At 40.4% G+C, this 18,923-nt stretch overlaps 1 non-coding gene across 1 annotated transcript; it reads left to right on the forward strand.

The window, feature by feature from the left end:
* The first annotated feature begins 16,622 nt into the window (after positions 1-16,622).
* Positions 16,623-16,713, forward strand: trnar-ucu (transfer RNA arginine (anticodon UCU)). Its single transcript is given in 2 exon segments — positions 16,623-16,659; positions 16,678-16,713. It is a non-coding gene; the product is annotated as a tRNA-Arg (tRNA).
* Positions 16,714-18,923: the final 2,210 nt, after the last annotated feature.

An 18,923-nucleotide genomic window follows, 5' to 3' on the forward strand; every position in this document is an offset into this window, starting at 1 on the left:
CATGGATTTGAAACGGAGATTGAAGAGAGCTCGTTTTGGAAATTGGACAAGTAAAATCATGTTCTGTGAAATTGCAGTGTCTCACCACACAATAAGATGAGTTACAACAACCTCAACTTGAACAGAATTGTAAAACTTTAAATAACGTGCTCAGGTAACCACAAAACATATGTTCTATGAACGTTTTGTGTAATGCGCATGTGCCAAAACCATCACGTCATGATGACATACTACTTTACCGGAGTTGAAAATTTTTTTGTATTAATTAGCATGGGATAAAGTTGCTGATCATGCAAGAAAAGATGAAGTAGCCCGCGTTTGAATGATTATAGATGGACTTTGTGGATTGCAAATAATGAAATTAATAGTCATTCTTCCTCAACTTTCATTACTTACAGTGGGGGAAAAAAGTATTTGATCCCCTGCTGATTTTGTACGTTTGCCCACTGACAAATAAATGATCAGTCTATAGTTTTAATGGTAGGTGTATTTTAGCAGTGAGAGACAGAATAACAACAAAAAAATCCAGAAAAATGCATTTCAAAAGTTATAAATTGATTTGCATGTTAATGAGGGAAATAAGTATTTGACCCCTTCGACTTAGTACTTGGTGGCAAAACCCTTGTTGGCAATCACAGAGGTCAGACGTTTCTTGTAGTTGGCCACCAGGTTTGCACACATCTCAGGAGGGATTTTGTCCCACTCCTCTTTGCAGATCCTCTCCAAGTCATTAAGGTTTCGAGGCTGACGTTTGGCAACTCGAACCTTCAGCTCCCTCCACAGATTTTCTATGGGATTAAGGTCTGGAGACTGGCTAGGCCACTCCTTGACCTTAATGTGCTTCTTTTTGAGCCACTCCTGTGTGTTTTGGGTCATTGTCATGCTGGAATACCCATCCACGACCCATTTTCAATGCCCTGGCTGAGGGAAGGAGGTTCTCACCCAAGATTTGACGGTACATGGCCCCGTCCATTATCCCTTTGATGCGGTGCAGTTGTCCTGTCCCCTTAGCAGAAAAACACCCCCAAAGCATAATGTTTCCACCTCCATGTTTGATGGTGGGGATGGTGTTCTTGAGGTCATAGGCAGCATTGCTCCTCCTCCAAACACGGCGAGTTGAGTTGATGCCAAAGAGCTCGATTTTGGTCTCATCTGACCACAACACTTTCACCCAGTTCTCCTCTGAATCATTCAGATGTTCATTGGCAAACTTTAGATGGGCCTGTACATGTGCTTTCTTGAGAAGGGGGATCTTGCGGGCGCTGCAGGATTTCAGTCCTTCATGGCGTAGTGTGTTACCAATTGTTTTCTTGGTGACTATGGTCCCAGCTGCCTTGAGATCATTAACAAGATCTACCCGTGTAGTTCTGGGCTGATTCCTCACCGTTCTCATGATCATTGAAACTCCACGAGGTGAGATCTTGCATGGAGCCCCAGACCGAGGAAGACTGACAGTTATTTTGTGTTTCTTCCATTTGCGAATAATCGCACCAACTGTTGTCACCTTCTCACCAAGCTGCTTGGCGATGGTCTTGTAGCCCATTCCAGCCTTGTGTAGGTCTACAATCTTGTCCCTGACATCCTTGGACAGCTCTTTGGTCTTTGCCATGGTGGAGAGTTTGGAATCTGATTGATTGATTGCTTCTGTGGACAGGTGTCTTTTATACAGGTAACGAGCTGAGATTTAGGAGCGCTCCTAATGTCAGCTCATTACCTGTATAAAAGACACCTGGGAGCCAGAAATCTTGCTGATTGATAGGAGATCAAATACTTCTTTCCCTAATTAACATGCAAATCAATTTATAACTTTTTTGAAATGAGTTTTTCTGGATTTTTTTGTTGTTATTCTGTCTCTCACTGTTAAAATACACCTACCATTAAAATTATAGACTGATCATTTCTTTGTCAGTGGGCAAACGTACAAAATCAGCAGGGGATCAAATACTTTTTTCCCTCACTGTAAGTAATGAAAGTTGAGGAAGAATGACTATTTTGTCAATTAGACTTGGTTTATAGTTGTGAAAACTTGAAAAATTAAGTTCAATTAATATGTTTTTCAGTTGACTTAACAAAAAATTCTAAATGCTTATTAATTGATAGAGTACGTTGGCTCAATTTACTGCATGTTATTTCAACAGTGAGTGAACTTAACACTTCATGTTTGCTAAACTGAGTCAAAGCAACAAGATGACTTGACTAAGTCACGTTGCGTCAACAAATAATTTTTACAGTGTAGCAGTTACATTTATGATTTGAAGAAATGTGGCTTCATTTTTAGTAAGAGGCTCAACTGAGTGTAGGTCCTTGTTTTGTGAAAGTATGCCTCAAAGCTAACCATATTGTGACTGCAGTTCACCATTGGTCGTTTGAAAATATCAAATAGCATGTGCTCTCTCTGGTTGGTTCCCTGACTAATTGAGGTAGAAAGCAGTCGTTTGCCCTCTAAAACATTTCTACTACTGCTTCTGTAGTCTCAACTGGGCTTTCCCAGTCAATGTTAGGAAATCTAAAACCCCATTATAACAGCCACTATAGCCCAATTGAAAAATCGTTTAAAGTGGTAATGTTATCTCTGAATAACTAGTTGTGTGCAAGTTTCTATCAGCTACTTTCAGAGAACAAAAGTAGTGAGGGAGTTCAAGGGTGACGATCTCGAGTCATTGTACATTTTCCCTGCATGCTTTGAAGACACGCGATACTTATACTACACAATACTTCAGGTCCAAGTTCAGAACCGGACAGCCGTCTTTAGACTCTTTAATAAAGGCAACCTAAATTAATCAGTGGGCCGTAAGTCTGGGTGTCAAATAAGCACCTGGGCCACAACAGGAGCGTAGCCATGGGTGGGCCTGGGTGGGCATGGGTGGGCATGGGTGGGCCTGGGTGGGCCATGGCCCACCTACTTACCTCTCAGGTCCACCCAATCAGAGAGTGTAAAATTTCTCCCGCGTGTTAAAAAAACATTATAAATACAAGATTCTGAAGCAATAACGTGTTTCGGAAAATCACAGGCTTTATTCCAAAGCATGGGGGCTGGTTCTTTTCAAGTCTAATGGTTACATTTTGGCTAAGTTATGCACAAGCAGGTTATAACTGGCTGTGGTAAATGTTTTTTTACGTAGTGCATCACACCATGACAACTGAACAAATGTAGTTGTGAACGGAGTTCCTACAAATGGTGAAACAAAATTATTTGTTGAATTATTTCAAAAGACGAGAAGAGAACTATCAGAACAGCACATTACACAACCTGATAAATCACCAACTGCATCGGAAGAAACCAATATAAGCACTGCTTTGCATCCACAGGCCAGTGTTGAATTCGGTAAGGAAACATTTTACTGTCCCTCGGATTTATAAGGAATAGATGAGTCACCTACACGGCCAAAATTGCAGGCATTTGCTTTAATTTGTGTTAAATCCCAAAGTTTTTCATCACAGCGGTGGTATGAGAAGTATCGCTGGATGGAATACAGCATAGCCAGAAATGCAATTATCTGTAGATATGCAGGCATTTGTTCTGATTCCCACACCGAAGAAACATTCACTAAAAATGGTTTTAAAGATTTTAAGCATTTGAATCAGAGCCGTTCAAAACATGAAGCAAGCAATTGGTACTGTCCATCCGAAGGTTACAGACAAAGCCACACAGAAACATTTTTAATCGGTTAAATCGGGATTCCAGGAAGGCTTATTTGAGAGGAATTGTGATTAAAGCTGTGACTGACATTCTGATGTACTGCACAAAGCAGTGAATTCCAATCAGGGGTCTCAGAGAAGCTCTAAATAAAGGACATTTCTCTGAGCTATTTAAAGTAAACATGATAGTGAAATACAAACCTGTGTTGAAGAACTCCGCAAAAATGCAACACTATGAGCCCTGATACTCCAAAAGAGCTACTGCTTTACCATCACACACACCTCATCACAGGGTACATTTCATGACCAGCATCAGTTCAGTATAGACCAGTGTCTCTATGGTTACCTTGTCCCAGTACAGACAAGTGTGTCTCTATGGCTATTATTATTATTATTATTATTATTATTATTATTATTATTATTATTATTATTATTATTTCTTGGCAGATGCCCTTATCCAGTGCTATACAAATTGCAAGAATACAGTTAAGGCATCAAATATTACAAATACAAATTTACATTGTACAAAGCAATTCAAAATATAATACATTTTACAACTTCCAATTTACACAGGTAAGTACAGTAAGTTAGGTCATACATCCTGGAACGTAAAAGCTAAGTGCTGTCAAGATGTAAGGTCACAGTCAAAGGTTACGGGAAAGGGAGCAAGGGGGAAATCATTCAATAATACAAGTATTAGTAACACAAGAAGCATGATCAAATGCTGTGAAGTGCTATCTTCCAGGGAATAAAAGGACTAATACGTAATATTACTAATGGTTACCTATGTAGAAGCCCCAGTATAGAACAGTGTCTCTATGGTTACCTATGTAGAAGCCCCAGTATAGAACAGTGTGTCTCTATGGTTACCTAATCCCAGTATAGACCAGTGTGTCTCTATGGTTAGCTATATAGAAGCCCCAGTACAGAACAGTGCATCTCTGTGTGTAGAGTCACAAACACACAGAGGGAATTCTAGATGGGCAGGAACCAGAACCCTTGGATGATCTAGAGCAAGAGAGGGAGGATTCCCCTGTTGTGAGACGCTCCTAGAGATATAACAAGGGTACACTTCCAGTAAGCTTAATAGAAGGGTATTTACAAAAAATATGCAGTGTATTGTCATTATAGATCACAGACCCCTTAAAAGGTATCCTGAAATTGCCTTGAATGTTTTGATATATAACCTGTATTAATTCAGCAGGTTTTCAACAGGGGGGATACTGTAAGGGATACTACTTTGTTCAGAATACGGTATTGTTACATTAAGAACACCAGAGAGGTCTAATGTAATGGATGGCTTCGCAAACCAACTGAATTACTGAATCGCCTAACCTGCTGTCCAATCGGAATGTAGCTTTCTCGAGAAAAAGGGTGGGCTGTAGTTCGGGAAGAGTAGTCGCCATGATTAGTTGAGTGTGCAAATTGGAGCTGTGTAGTGTGCAGAGGAAATAAACATGTTTTTTATATGAAAACAATGAACTTTGTTTTTGAACACTGGCCTGGAATTGTGTATCTTTTCAAGTTTTTTTTTAGAAGAGACTGTTCTAGGTGCAAAGTGAACGGGACCCGTGTGACACGCAGTTAAGGAGAGCCCGCGTTGAACTAAGATGACTACAGTGAGATTTCCTGGACAAAGCTCGGGCAAAGGATAGCGCAGGGTGCACCTGCACCTGAGTTTTTGTCAAAAAGCATTGTGATCAGAGAAGGTAAAAAGGGAAAAACGCAAGTAAGCAGCAATAGCATTTTCTTTCTTTGAAGCATAGCATGACCATAGTTTTTCTATTGTATAAGTATCTTGGTGTAGGGGTGTCTCGCCTGTCCTGTAAGATTCGGGAGGGTAGGAATAGTTTAGTTATCCTCTCTGTTTACTTTTTGTGTGCCCCATTACTGTTAGTTCAGGTAGCCATTGTGAATTTAAATCTTGAACCCTACTTTGCCAAATTAGGTCACAGCTATACTTCGGTATGTAAAAAAATATATAACGCAGGATGGGCACATACCTCAAATTTGGGGGGTATAGGGACAAACTGTGTTGGGGGCGCGGACTTAGATCCTTTAGTTTCTCATCCATCCAAGATATCTAGCTTAGAACCCCTACAACAGCAGGACATTTACTAACTCCTCGTTACATATGGTTACCTATGTAGAAGCCCCAGTATAGACCTGATGCTGATGAAGTGAGGTCCGGGGGAGCTGGGGGGCTGCGAAAGTGAGGTCCGGTGGGGTCCAGGTTTCCTTCTTTGTTACCATCACTTAAGTTTACAAAGTGATCAAACACAAAGGCTTCTCTGACATTGTGAAAGTGTTTGTCCAAATCAGTAGGCAGTGGGTCCTCAGCCAGTCCAGGTTCAATCACAAAATTAGGGTTCTCAGTAAGAGTCCAAATCAAAAACGCAAGCAATCCTTAAAATATATATATATATATATTAACACAGTCAAAACCACCACAATCTTTCTACCCAACAAACAAGGAGAGCGAGGTAGGTCCTTATATAGTAAGTTTTAGAACAGTGGGTAATTTAAGATGGTTCTTGTGATATATCCTTCCCAACAAGAGCGCAGGACTAGGACACTGTCTTGTATGAGTGTCTGTTAGGTGGATGAGGAACTCATTGGCTGAGATTCAGATAATTATTACAAAATACATTTTTCAGCACTTCCAAATCTCACAGCCACTGCAAATCTCGCAGCTGCTGTTTTATTTTTTCAGCAGTTGCACTTCAGGGCCACCGTAAGAAAGAAACTAGGTGTAACTCAAGTAACAGAAAGGTTGAGTACTTGTATGGTTTAAACGGGCCCACTGTGCCATCCTTAATGGACAAGTTTTCGGTCCAGAAATGTACCAGCTGAATGTCTCCATCCTGCCATCGGCTCCAGTGCGTCTCTTCAGTTTTCTGTGTCATTGTGCCCGCACCGTGTGAGTTCACCCGTGCACATGTTGCAGCAAACTCTCCAGTGTAAATTCAATGTAAAGTGCTCCTTTACTTTCCACGGGTGAAGCTGTTTCCTCTCTCAAGGTTTTTTCTAGTAGCTGCGCCCCAGGTAGACCCAAGTAATCGACGATTAATTACATTTTAAGATTTTATTCGATTTTAATCAACTTTATCGCTAAGTCGTTGGCAGCCCCGCTGTCGCTGAGTACTACTGTATCTGTAAGTGTGTTTTAATGACGAGGCGGCTAACGCCAGATGGTAGGTGATTGGATGTCGTACCAAATGTACCGCTGCAGCACTGGGTCATGAACGTCATTCACGGTTCTTGTAGTTTTCATTGCCTTCTCGGTTAATTGCGACAATCCACAACCGAACTACATTTCCCACATTTTCTAACGTAATAATGATTAGTGTAAAATATAATTATTATCAAAATCCTGTCAATGTAGTGTTTACTTATAGAGTTCAAATATTGTATATGCACTGTGCGCCCAAATTGTATTTCACACTCGCACAACATTATTTTCACTCACAAATTCGAGCATAACGCTCACACTGTAGAGCCCTGGGTTACCTATGTAGTAGCCCCATATAGACCAGTGTGTCTCTATGGTTACCTATGTAGTGGCCCCAGTATAGACCAGTGTGTCTCCATGGTTACCTATGTAGTAGCCCCAGTATAGACTAGTGTGTCTCTATAGTTACCTATGTAGTAGCCCCAGTATAGACCAGTGTGTCTCTATGTTTACCTATGTAGTAGCCCCAGTATAGACCAGTGTGTCTCCATGGTTACCTATGTAGTAGACCCAGTATAGACCAGTGTGTCAGGAAAAGAAAATTGTTGAAAATATTGTCAATTTGTATTATTTAAAACTGTAACAAACTTTGTTATTTCTTATTTAATTTGCACTCACTGTCACTCAATGTTTTGTCAATTTGCTGCATCATTCAGGCTTCTAAATGTGCTGTATTTGAACAATACCACTTAAAACACATGAAATACAGAGTATTCAAATTCCAGCTGCCATTTGGCCTGAACTGTAATACTCATTATTAAGAAGTCACACACATTGAGTGACATTGCCTTCAAGAATCAAAACATTTCATAAACATGGAACCATCGATCTTCATCGATTTTTACCAATCATTGTTTCATTATCAATTCACATCTGATTCATATACTCCTGAGCATTCTGAGGCACAACGTGAAAAGTAAATTTTAAAATCAAAAGTCTGAGAGTAGAAAATCAACTGGACTAGAATCTGAGCCCTCATTAAAACAACAATCCATTCAACAATAGGCTAGTCATAGGCAGGACCATACTGGACTAGACCCAAAGAGAAACAGTTCCCACTGACTAGTGACTGACTAATGCAAGCCAGCTTGACTACTGTATAATTAACAGACTTCTCACTACGTTTGACACAACATTTGGCACAATGTGACAATTATAAGTCTAACTCTATAATACAGTCCATCTAATAGACCAGAGACACACTGGTCTATACTGGGGCTTCTACATAGGTAACCATAGAGACACACTGTTCTACTACAGGGGTCGATCTTAACGCGAGCCCGCTTGCCAATGGCTAGTGCAGCTCGCTGCGGGCCAGTACAGATTCTCTAGAACTAGTCCGTGTGGCTAGTGCATATTATCTTACGTTTTACAGCTGTTACGATTTAAATCCTCAGATTTTTCCTCGGTGCGCTATTCGGTGCGCTAGTTTCACGAATGCGTGCAACTGACAATGTGCCAGCGGTTGCGTTCGGTTAGTGTCCTCCAGCCTAACTCCGGTAGTATTTTATATAGAAATGTACTGGAAACGATCGCTACTAGCGCACGTCAAGATGTAATCGAATGTACCACTTGCAGCAGACAACAGAGGCAGTCTGTGGAGTGACCAGAGCATCATTAAACGTGAGTATAACCCTAAAACAAAGCCAAAAGACAAGAAAATGTGTGTATCAATCCTTAAATACAGTTGCATAGACCATAAATAAGCTACGTTAAAATACAAGTAAACGTATAGAGTGATATTGTGCAGTTAGGGATGGGCCATTTGGTATTGGGGGGGGGGTACTGGATTAAACTGAAGAAACCTTGTACATAAATCCTTTAACACAGTTGCATACACCATAAATAAGCAACACCGTATTTAAGTCAATATATAAGCAAACATATATGATATAGATAGTGATATTATGGAGCTAGGGATGGGCCATTTGGTTTGTTGGGCGCTCACTATGGGTCGACCCTGGAGAGCTGTGGTGCAGGTGAGCGTTTCTCTCTCCTTATTTCCCTTTCTTCCTTTTCACTCTCGTCCTTTCTTGTGTTTGGTTTCAGCGCAGGGCACACACCCTGATTTCCAGTAACCATTCTGAACCGTTTTATTTTATTTCTCCAGGTATGGTGAGGACAATGACACTTTTAAAGTGGAGAGTTTCCCCAGCAGCGGCGATGATGACAATAACTAAGGAAGTGACGAGTGCCACAGAGAAGGTGACGTCAGACTACCACTCGGGCTCCACCTCGGTCTAAGACAGCAGCACCTGGGATGCCCAGCACGCCCCCCCCGCCACCCCACACACACACACACACACACACACACACACACACACACACACACACACACACACAGTGTACCGGTACTGAGCCAGCACTGTCCCCAGTCCCCTGGATCCAGCGATAATATAGAGAGCACAGAATTCAAGTGAGAAAAGTAAATTCGGATAATTGTGAAAGTCTACAGAAGCCCCCGCACTGCGACTGTCTGTTTACTCTGATGGTGCTCAATTCATGTTGCCGTTCTAGACAAGCGGCCTGTGTCATTAATGCTGGCTGAACACGGCTGATCGTGGCACAGAGCGCCAGCAATTGTGAAAAGGCACATTAAATGGTTATGGTTCCTTTCATCGCTTAGCTGGCTTGCCCTGTGTGATAAATGTCTGAGCTTTTATCGAGATCATGTATTCTACAATTTATGACAGTTGAGCAATAACATATAAACTGTTTTGCAGACGCCTGATTTTGTGTGCCAGCCTGTTCCAGCATGGCAGCAGCTACACAGGAATAAGTGTGTTCTGTACATAGCGTAGTGCTTTGCCAAACATAGTGCATTGTTTCTCTGACAGCAGATGGTGAAAGTTATCTAATATGTAAACATTGGTACAGGATTAAGTTAGTAACTCAAAGGTGTTGCCCTTTGGGTCAGATTGCAACACAAGTGCAGGATACGCACTAAATTGCAGCCTAGTATATAATTTCCTGGGGGATTGTACACACCTGGGGCTTATACCAATCAATTAGCAACAAACAAATGATCCGGAGGTCCGATATAGAGCAGAGGAACAGCTTTCCAAAGCCCAGTGGGTCATAGGGAACATGTTGCCTTTGTGATTGAAAGATGCTTCTTAAATAATGCTCAATTTGCTCTGCTTGTGCAACCAATGCATATATTGTTAGAAAGTGAAATTGATACGCGGGATACTCATTTTGCTGCCCTTATCCTTGTAGAATTTGTAATTCGTGTTCAGATCCTTTATGGAGAAAAAAATATGACATTCAATGTGCATCAATTTACTCCTCTGGCCTCAAATGTCAATAATTGGGGAGCCCTGTGAGCACATTCTGCTTCTTATTTTGAAAATGGAAATGGAAAGCTTGTTAAGCTGTTGAGGTGCACCACTACACAGTTAATATGTTTATGCTGTCAAAGACTCTCCATTTAGCAATCTACACAACATTACTGAGAGGGTATCGAATTTCTGTAGCAAATTAACTGAACCACCAGTTTTTTTTTAAAAAGGAAAATTAATAAGATCGTCTTGAATGGTTCAAAAACTGTACTCCTTGGTTTAAGTACATTTGAAGAAAGAAAAGAATGAAATTATTAGAAGGGAAACCACAAAACTTGAGACAGGGGTGACAGGTAGCGGTGATCTGGGGAATCCATGCAGCAGGTCCGACAACGAGACACTTGGCACCGGCAGCACATGCTTCAGTGCTCTGGGAGTGTTTACAGCCTGTGAGTTTAACACTTCATGACCGACAGCTGCCCTTCATGCCAACACAATACACATCAACAATGACTTTCATCACCATGTTCATCTGGACACTAAGCACTCAGGGTGGGAATTATTTTGATTTTATTATTTCCATTTTGTATGTATTTCTTTGTAATATCTAAACAGGCACACATCAAACTCACAGACCAAATCAGATTGTTTTCATGTATATTACATATATATGTAAGCATTATTTTTATTCTTCGTTTCCAGAATCCAGCGGACAGTATACTGTGACTCAGACTCCATCAGTGAAATCTGTTCAGCCAGGAGAGACACTCACTGTGACCTGTAAACCCAGCAGTGCAGTGTATATTAACAACATCCTACACTGAGACCAACAGAAAACTGATTTATTTTGCCACTACCCGTCAGTCTGGGATCCCCATTATAGTGTTGGGCTGTGGTGAATGAGGGCCCAGAGTGTGAGCCATCTCTGAGTGACTGTGCTCCACTGCTCCACAATATCACAATATGTACTGCTGGTCATAGCAATACAACAATAACAATACCCTGCACACAACACATGCCCTTAATAAGCTCCTTCTCTGTCAGAGGGCAGCCTGAGACACGTCTTGGAATCCAGCATGACTTCACTATTGACAAATAGTACATAGATTAAAAAAAAAAAGTTTCTACCTACTTTAGTCAGCTAATGTGTCACCTCACCCCTTTCTAGAAAATAAAATGATATTTGTTACATCAGTAATACTTGCATATCATATGAAAGAGGGAGACTGGGACACAGATTAATCTGATTAGACATTAGTATTAAACTGGGATCTCTGACAGGGGTAAAAATAGAAGAAAACCAGGAAAGTGTCCCACCCCTATCAAGTCCCACCTGTGTTCACAGCTCCCAACTCATCTAACTCTGTGACAGGATTTGGATGAAGGAAGCTGCTCTGCATACCTGTCCTCCCCGAGGTAACTGGATTTAAACTGCATTTTAGGTAACTTTTGTTTAATCATGCTGACAATGGATTTTATGTATTTTTTTCTTTGTTTTTATCCATCTTTAAACTATTGTTATATTATGATTTGTAACGTACAATAGTTTTAAAAGTCATCTGTCTAATTGCCACTTGGTGAACGGGTAGTTGGGGTTTCTTATTTGAATGGTTTCTTTTTTGGAGTTGAGTTGTTACAATGATCACGATTTGTTTTCACATTTAGAGTTTGGTTTGTAGTGTGGTTTATTTGTTTATTTTACTTCACTAACCCCAGTTCGCCTGTGGCATTTAAGATGAATAATTATTGAATCGTTTATTGCATATCCTGCTTTTATTCTTGGATTTTTGCTTGTAATAAACTGTTAAACATTTTGTACAATTTATTCCGGTCTCTGCTTACTTTTATTTGATTAAAAAGATCTTGTAGGGGGAAACCTGAGTTGTGCGCATTATATCTAAAACTATTTGGGCGAAACGAGTGGCATGGTCAGTAATTTAGCCAAGGGTAGAGTGTAAACATCAGCCACCTGGTTACAATTATTATGATGCACAAGACAATATGAATTATTGTGAAAAAAAATATATATAGAGAGAGTCTGCCCATGATGACATCTGTCTAGGTCACTCACAGCAATAATTGCCCTCATAGAAATCTTGCACAGCGTCAGGGGTGGCGGCGGGGTATGGCTTGGTTAGGCTACAGCCCCACTTTAGCACCACCATGGAACAACCAAGAATATCACCGAGCAGAATAAGTGCCAGCCAGTTCCATTTGTGTCACTGCGTCATTGCTGCGTGAAACTGCGGGCGTTAGCATGCAGTGTAGTGATGCAGCGCATCACACATTACACTGATCTGAGTAAAATTAGTTAACGCTAGCTAGCTATGTAAGTTGGTAAATTGGAACATTGTTAGCATTATTATGGATCGATCCAACCACGACAACCGGCAGATTGTGCTCCTTTGAAAACGTAAATGCCGAGTTTGAATATATTTTAAATAATAGGGTCGATTTGGAAACTGTGCTGACTTTGTCGTGTTTTGTGTGGCCTCGGCGGCCACCTCTTGTGCTCCGTTAATTACTGTAGCGCTCTCTCTCTCTCTATCTGTCTCTCTCTGTGTCTCTCTATATCTTTCTTTGTGTGCGTCTGTGTGAGGGGAGTGTGATGCGTGATGTACAATCCGCTGGGTTTGCCAGACAATGTGAACGACTTTAAATAGCATGCATAATAATTATTGCCTGAACTCAGTAGTAGTGACCGTCCATGTCTGTTGCTCTCGATGTAATTTTGCGTGTGAAAAAAGGAGTCAGTGCAATCGTCTAACCCAGTGGTTTTCAAACCGGTCCTGGAGTACCCCCTGCCCTGCTGGTTTTTGTTCCAACTGCAGCGTACATTTTGTTGTCTCAAATTTGCATAGTAGTTATGCTAATCAAATATAATTTTGCTTAGCAACACGAGTTGCTTGATTAGCAACTTAAATTGGTCTACCAATTATCAAAAGTGGTGATTATTTGTTCTCACACAAACCCGCAGCGCAGCCAAGTACTCGGATATGGGCGTGTCTGGTGTAATTGGAAAGCTACAGCCCTGCCCTGTATGAGTGACAGACCCGCTGGCCAATGAGGGACGGGATTCGGGTAACAGGGCACGGAGTGCGGGCCGCCTCTCGGGCGTCACAATAAAATAAAAAAAATACGCGTATCTTAAAGGGGAGGTACCTCAGCATTGCTTATACGCATTTTCGATGCTTGATTTGGGACGGAAAAACGTATTTTAATGCATCGCAGAATCAGCGAATCGATGAAGAAAATACATCGCAAATGGAGGTGAATTTGTCTCACATTTTGCGATGTGAACCCTGACAAAATGTTCACTGCAACTGAGGTCTTAAATTGCTTAATTGAATCCTTAATTGACCTAACAAAGCAATATACCATTCAATTAAGTAATTAAAACCTAAATTGGAACAAAAACCAGCAGGGCAGGGGGTACTCCAGGACCGGTTTGAAAACCCATGATCTAACCCATAGCAGCCTAATGCGTGGTATTTGCATTGCATTACGGGTTCGCCATCCCTGCCATAGTGTGTGTGTGTGTGTGTGTGTGTGTCAGTCCGACAGAGCAGAGCAGCGGCTGCAGCTGCGTGATTTCCAATGACACCGACACGTTCAAAAGAACCGTAACGTCGGAGCTCATCAATACTACAGTCTTTAATCATTTAGCACCGGGGCCCGTTTAATACCGGGTTGGTACACAGCCCTTCTCATGGCCAGTGAAGCAGTGTTTTTTTTTCTTATCTAGTGAAGTGAATGTGCTAACGTTACTTAAAGGTTAAGCTTTCTAGCTGACGTTTTATTTGCGAGTCTACCAGCTCCTCACTTTTGCCATGTTCAGCTTCGCCTATCATACCTGGTGTTCATGCCTTGCAAGAAATGTGGCCATTGCCTCTCTGCTTCTTTCGATTCCTTTTCCTCTCTGTCCCCTGATTTTTGCCTTTGGTGAGTTATTTTGAGGAAGATATGAGTGAGCCTAAGCTCCAGGCTAAACGGTCCCGAATTAATAAATTGGACAGTTTACTGTACAACCATGATAATAAGAAATCAATTCTGTACAACATGAAAAACAGGACAAAAATCATTTCACTGATTCTAGGATTTTGAAAATGGGGCGGGGGCCATAAGGAGGCCATGATTATTACAGAGAGGTCTGCTAGGGGGGTCTGGGGGCATGCTTTTAAAATTGGTTTTAAAAACTCAGTTTGTAAGTCAAGATTGAAGCAAATTACAAGGATAAGCTGGGCTATTCATAACAATCCAGCATTAATGTACCACCATATTTGCTACCATTTGCTAGTGACAAATGTATTTTAAAATGAACACAATAGACAACGGTGATGCCTTCTTGCCATGAACACAAGACAATACAGACAACTTTTCCACCCGCCTCACCCCCAAAAGTGCTTCAATATGGACACATTCCTTGAGCATGTGTTCAGTGCAAGAGGGAATGGTATTAGTGAACAAAATAGGGTCCCCTTAATATGCAAAAATAAAGAAAATGCCTGACTGGAGAGAATGGGTACACAACTCCCCCCAACATCACTAGAATGCATCTTTAACACTGTATGTTAAGAAGTACCTTTTACAACAAAGTGTTATGACGTCAAACAAGTATTTACATGCAAAACAAAATCTATGTATTAATGTCTGAACAATAAGTTATGAGTGTAACATTCAATCCCTGGACCCTTATGTAACATTATATACTGTGCAAATATATACAAATAGGTCAAATAAAAAACAGCACTTATTTGTTCAATACATGGCAAAAAGGTGCTAAAATGATTTACCAAGAAAAGAACACAAAAACTTGTGAGCTAAAACATATTTTTTTAACAATCAATAACAAACAATAAATAACATTAACGATTAGTATTATTTTTACTAAAAAGAAAATCATATTTGTTTTAGTTAATATGATTAATGTATATAAAAAGTATTTACTTTGAAAAACCACACTATTAAATGAAAATACATTTTAACACTATAACAAGGTAATATAGTACAAATATAACTGAAGAAACAGTAACAGCTAAACACTCAAAGATAGAGGAGGAGCAACCTCCTCTGCCTCTGTGGACCAGCCTCCTCTGATGTATGGTAACCCTAAACTAGCTATCACCATTCATCAAATTGTCAGTGTCATAGCAGAAATAAAATCCAGCACAGCAAGAGTATTTCAATGGTCAACTTACTGCGCACTGTCTGGTCCTGAGACTGACCTACAGTGCGCATTGGAGAGCAGAGCGCAGCAGCAGGTGTGTTTGATCCAGAACTGCTCTCTCGCACCTCTATGCACCAGCCTCCTCTGGTATGTAGGTAGGTAGCAGTGGCCACACTGAACACAGGGCCCGATCTGTAATCAATGTATACCAGTGATGGCACCAGTGACTTTTCTAGTCTTAAACCCCCCCCACCAAGAATTGGGTCTGAGTTCATGGTCATTGTGCTTGTACATTAGTGTATGCGTACAGTTACAATTTACAGTATCCTTGTATGTGCTCGCTTTGCTTTGTGGAATGATGTTCGTTGCTTTATTGTTGTGTGTTTCAGATGATCATTTTATCATTTTCAGAGTTAACATAACTATAGATTCAGCAATAATTTGGTGTTCATATGTGTGTAGTGTTATCGCTATTCAATATAGTGTGCCCAGTGTGCATAATGAGAAACATGTTCAGCTCATCTGCTCTGATGTTATGGATATCAAAAATGTCAACCCTCCACAGACACACACACACAGAGACACAGACACAGACGCACTAATAGGGACAAATTTTACTCCCTCAATAAACAGGCGGACAAGGAATAATCAGGACCTGATTTAACTGAAATAATACCAAAAAAGTTTATTGAGCTACAACGAAGCGCTCCGGAGATGGTCACTGGGCAAGACACATCTAAAGTTTTTCTAAAGAACTTGCTATCATATACAAGAGGACTCCCTTTGGTTTCTGGGCAACTAGATGATGGTAATGAGGTACCTCAAACTTTAACACACACGTCTCCTGTGTCTTACATTATGTTCTTTCTATGTCCTTGGATGAAAATGTTTTTCTAAAAATCACCTGCACAGAACTACTGTACCTGTCCTCTCCGGAGCCATACACAAAGCTTAAATTCATATATGGGTTACACAATCTTGCTGCAACAATGGTGGGAATATAATATATTTGGCACTCAGACAGGGCACTGTCCCACATCACACACAGAGACACACACACACAAGCACAGACACACACAGACAGCCAGACAGACACAGACAGTGTGCTTGACAAATACTTCCCCTCACAGTCAAGTCAACATGAGCTGCATTATCTAAAAGAAGAACCCATCATTTCCTTTTGTGTCAATATCAGCGAGACAGGGATTAAAAAACACATCTGAAAATGCTACTTCTACAAGCACGCTGAGATGCCCCGTCATCAGTAGGCGTGCAGAACAGTATGGTGACAAATGTCTTGCGTGGCTCTGTGGCGCAATGGATAGCGCGTTGGACTTCTAGTGAAAAGGGCAGTGGTCATTCAAAGGTTGTGGGTTCGAGTCCCACCAGAGTCAGTGCTCACTTCATGAAACTTAGAGCTTGCTGGGCTTCCTCGTGACAGCCAGAGGTATCTTGCAGTCAAGTGCCTCGCTGATGCCTTCACTTCTTACTTTTCTGGAATGCCAACTTTGTCCCAAATCCTTGCTTGACTATCAAGACCTTCGTCGTACAGTTTTGTGGTTCTGTGCCACAATGGATAGTGTGCTGGACTTCTAGTGACACACACACACACACACACACACACACACAGACACTACAATTCAATATTCAATGTGCAAACAAGTTTAGCCAGAAGAAACAGAACTCTTTCAATCAATAAATCATGAATATACATTACAAATCGATTCAGAATATGCATAATACAATGTAAAAGCCAGACACAGGGATGGAGAGAATCTCTGGTTCCGTTGGTGTCCGGGCTTTATTGTGGTTCACAGGGTAAACGGGACAAAATACAAGGGGTAAAAACAACCAAAACGAAACATCCACACAAAACAGGGTGCTCCGGGCAGTCAGGGTTGGGAGTGTCAGTCCTCCTTCTCAGCGGGTTAGCTGCCTCCATCTGGGAAGGAGAGGGATTAAATAGAGAAGGCACAGCTGCCACTGACGTCACAATCGCCTCGGTGCTCATTGCCCGCAACCGTGAGTCCACAGCCTGTTAGCGAGGGAGTGACAACACAGCTGTGGCACATGAGCACCTCATCAGCAGACGTCAGCAGCAGCCGTGCCGTGACAGACAGCGGCCTGTCACATACAATTGTATATTTCCTGCGTTCCGTTCCTGCACTCTCTCATTCACCCATTCTAGCTGAGGCAGCCAGTGAGCCCACACACGTGCTATCCCTTCCTCTTCCTCTCACTTCACTGCTATATCAGCGATGACATCATAGAAATCTCTCACCTGACAGCAATGACATTACAGAGCACATACATTATGTCTCTCGCCACACTGTCAGTGTTGACTTTCTCGCTCAGTATGCCAGCTCTCCCGGAAACACTGCAATACGTGGATGAGTTTGTACCATTTTTGGATGCTCTACCCTGCTGGGGCGGAGCTGTGATCCAGCTGAAAAGCAGGTCAGGCATGTGGGCACCTGGGCAGCGAAAGATGTATTCGTAATGAAGAGAAACCCAGGTCCAACCCTCCGGTCCAGCCACAGACAGCCACAGAAGTAGTATAGATGGCGGCATGACTTATTTTGACAGCTGGAAGTCCCGCCCTCCCTATGAACCTTTGAACGGGAACTCCTCTCTCCTTCCCAGCACCCCCCTTGGGTTACCATTTGACCCTCCCTTGTCAGCCATCTTGGATGATATCGGCTATTTTGGATGTCAGCCATCTTGGCTGATATCGGCCATTTGTAAGGTCATAGGTCATCTGGTAAGATGGTAGCCATTTTGTTAGGGTGACATCCATCATGGTGAGTGTCCAAGTGCACCTCACCCTGCTGGTGTGGAGATGTAACGTTTAATAGCGTAAACTGTGTTTTTAAGGTTATATTGTTTTCATGATACTGTGTTGGAAAATTAAGAAATAAGAAAATAAAAGTTTTATATATTTTAGGTTATAATGTTTTATGATACTGTTTAAGTAAATAAAAAGAATAAGAAAAGTTATATATATATATATATAGGTTATATTGTTTTATGAAACTGTTTTGGTAAATTAAAAAATAAGAAACATTTTAAATAAATATATATATATATATATATATATATATATATATATATATATAAATATATATATATATATATATATATATAAGTTTATATAGAGAATAAGAAAATAGAAGTTTTAAATACATACATATATATATATATATATATATATATATATATATATATATATATATATATATAAGATTATATTGTTTTATGATACTGTTTTAGTAAATAAAAATAATAAGAAAAGTTATATATATATATTAGGTTATATTGTTTTATGAAACTGTTTTAGTAAATTAAAAAATAAGAAAAGTTTTAAATATATATATATATATATATATTTAAGGTTATATAGAGAATAAGATAATAAAAGTTTTATATTTTATTTTAGGTTAAAATGTTTTATGATTTGTTTTAGTAAATTAAAAAATAAGAAAAATAAAAGTTTTATATATATACAAGATTATATTGTATACATTTAAGAAAAATAAAAGTTGTAAATACACATATATATTTTATTTTAGATTATGTTTGATTATACTGTTTTAGTAAATTAAAA

This window comes from Amia ocellicauda, chromosome 12 (genome assembly GCF_036373705.1).
Source record: "Amia ocellicauda isolate fAmiCal2 chromosome 12, fAmiCal2.hap1, whole genome shotgun sequence".
Lineage (NCBI taxonomy): Eukaryota > Metazoa > Chordata > Actinopteri > Amiiformes > Amiidae > Amia > Amia ocellicauda.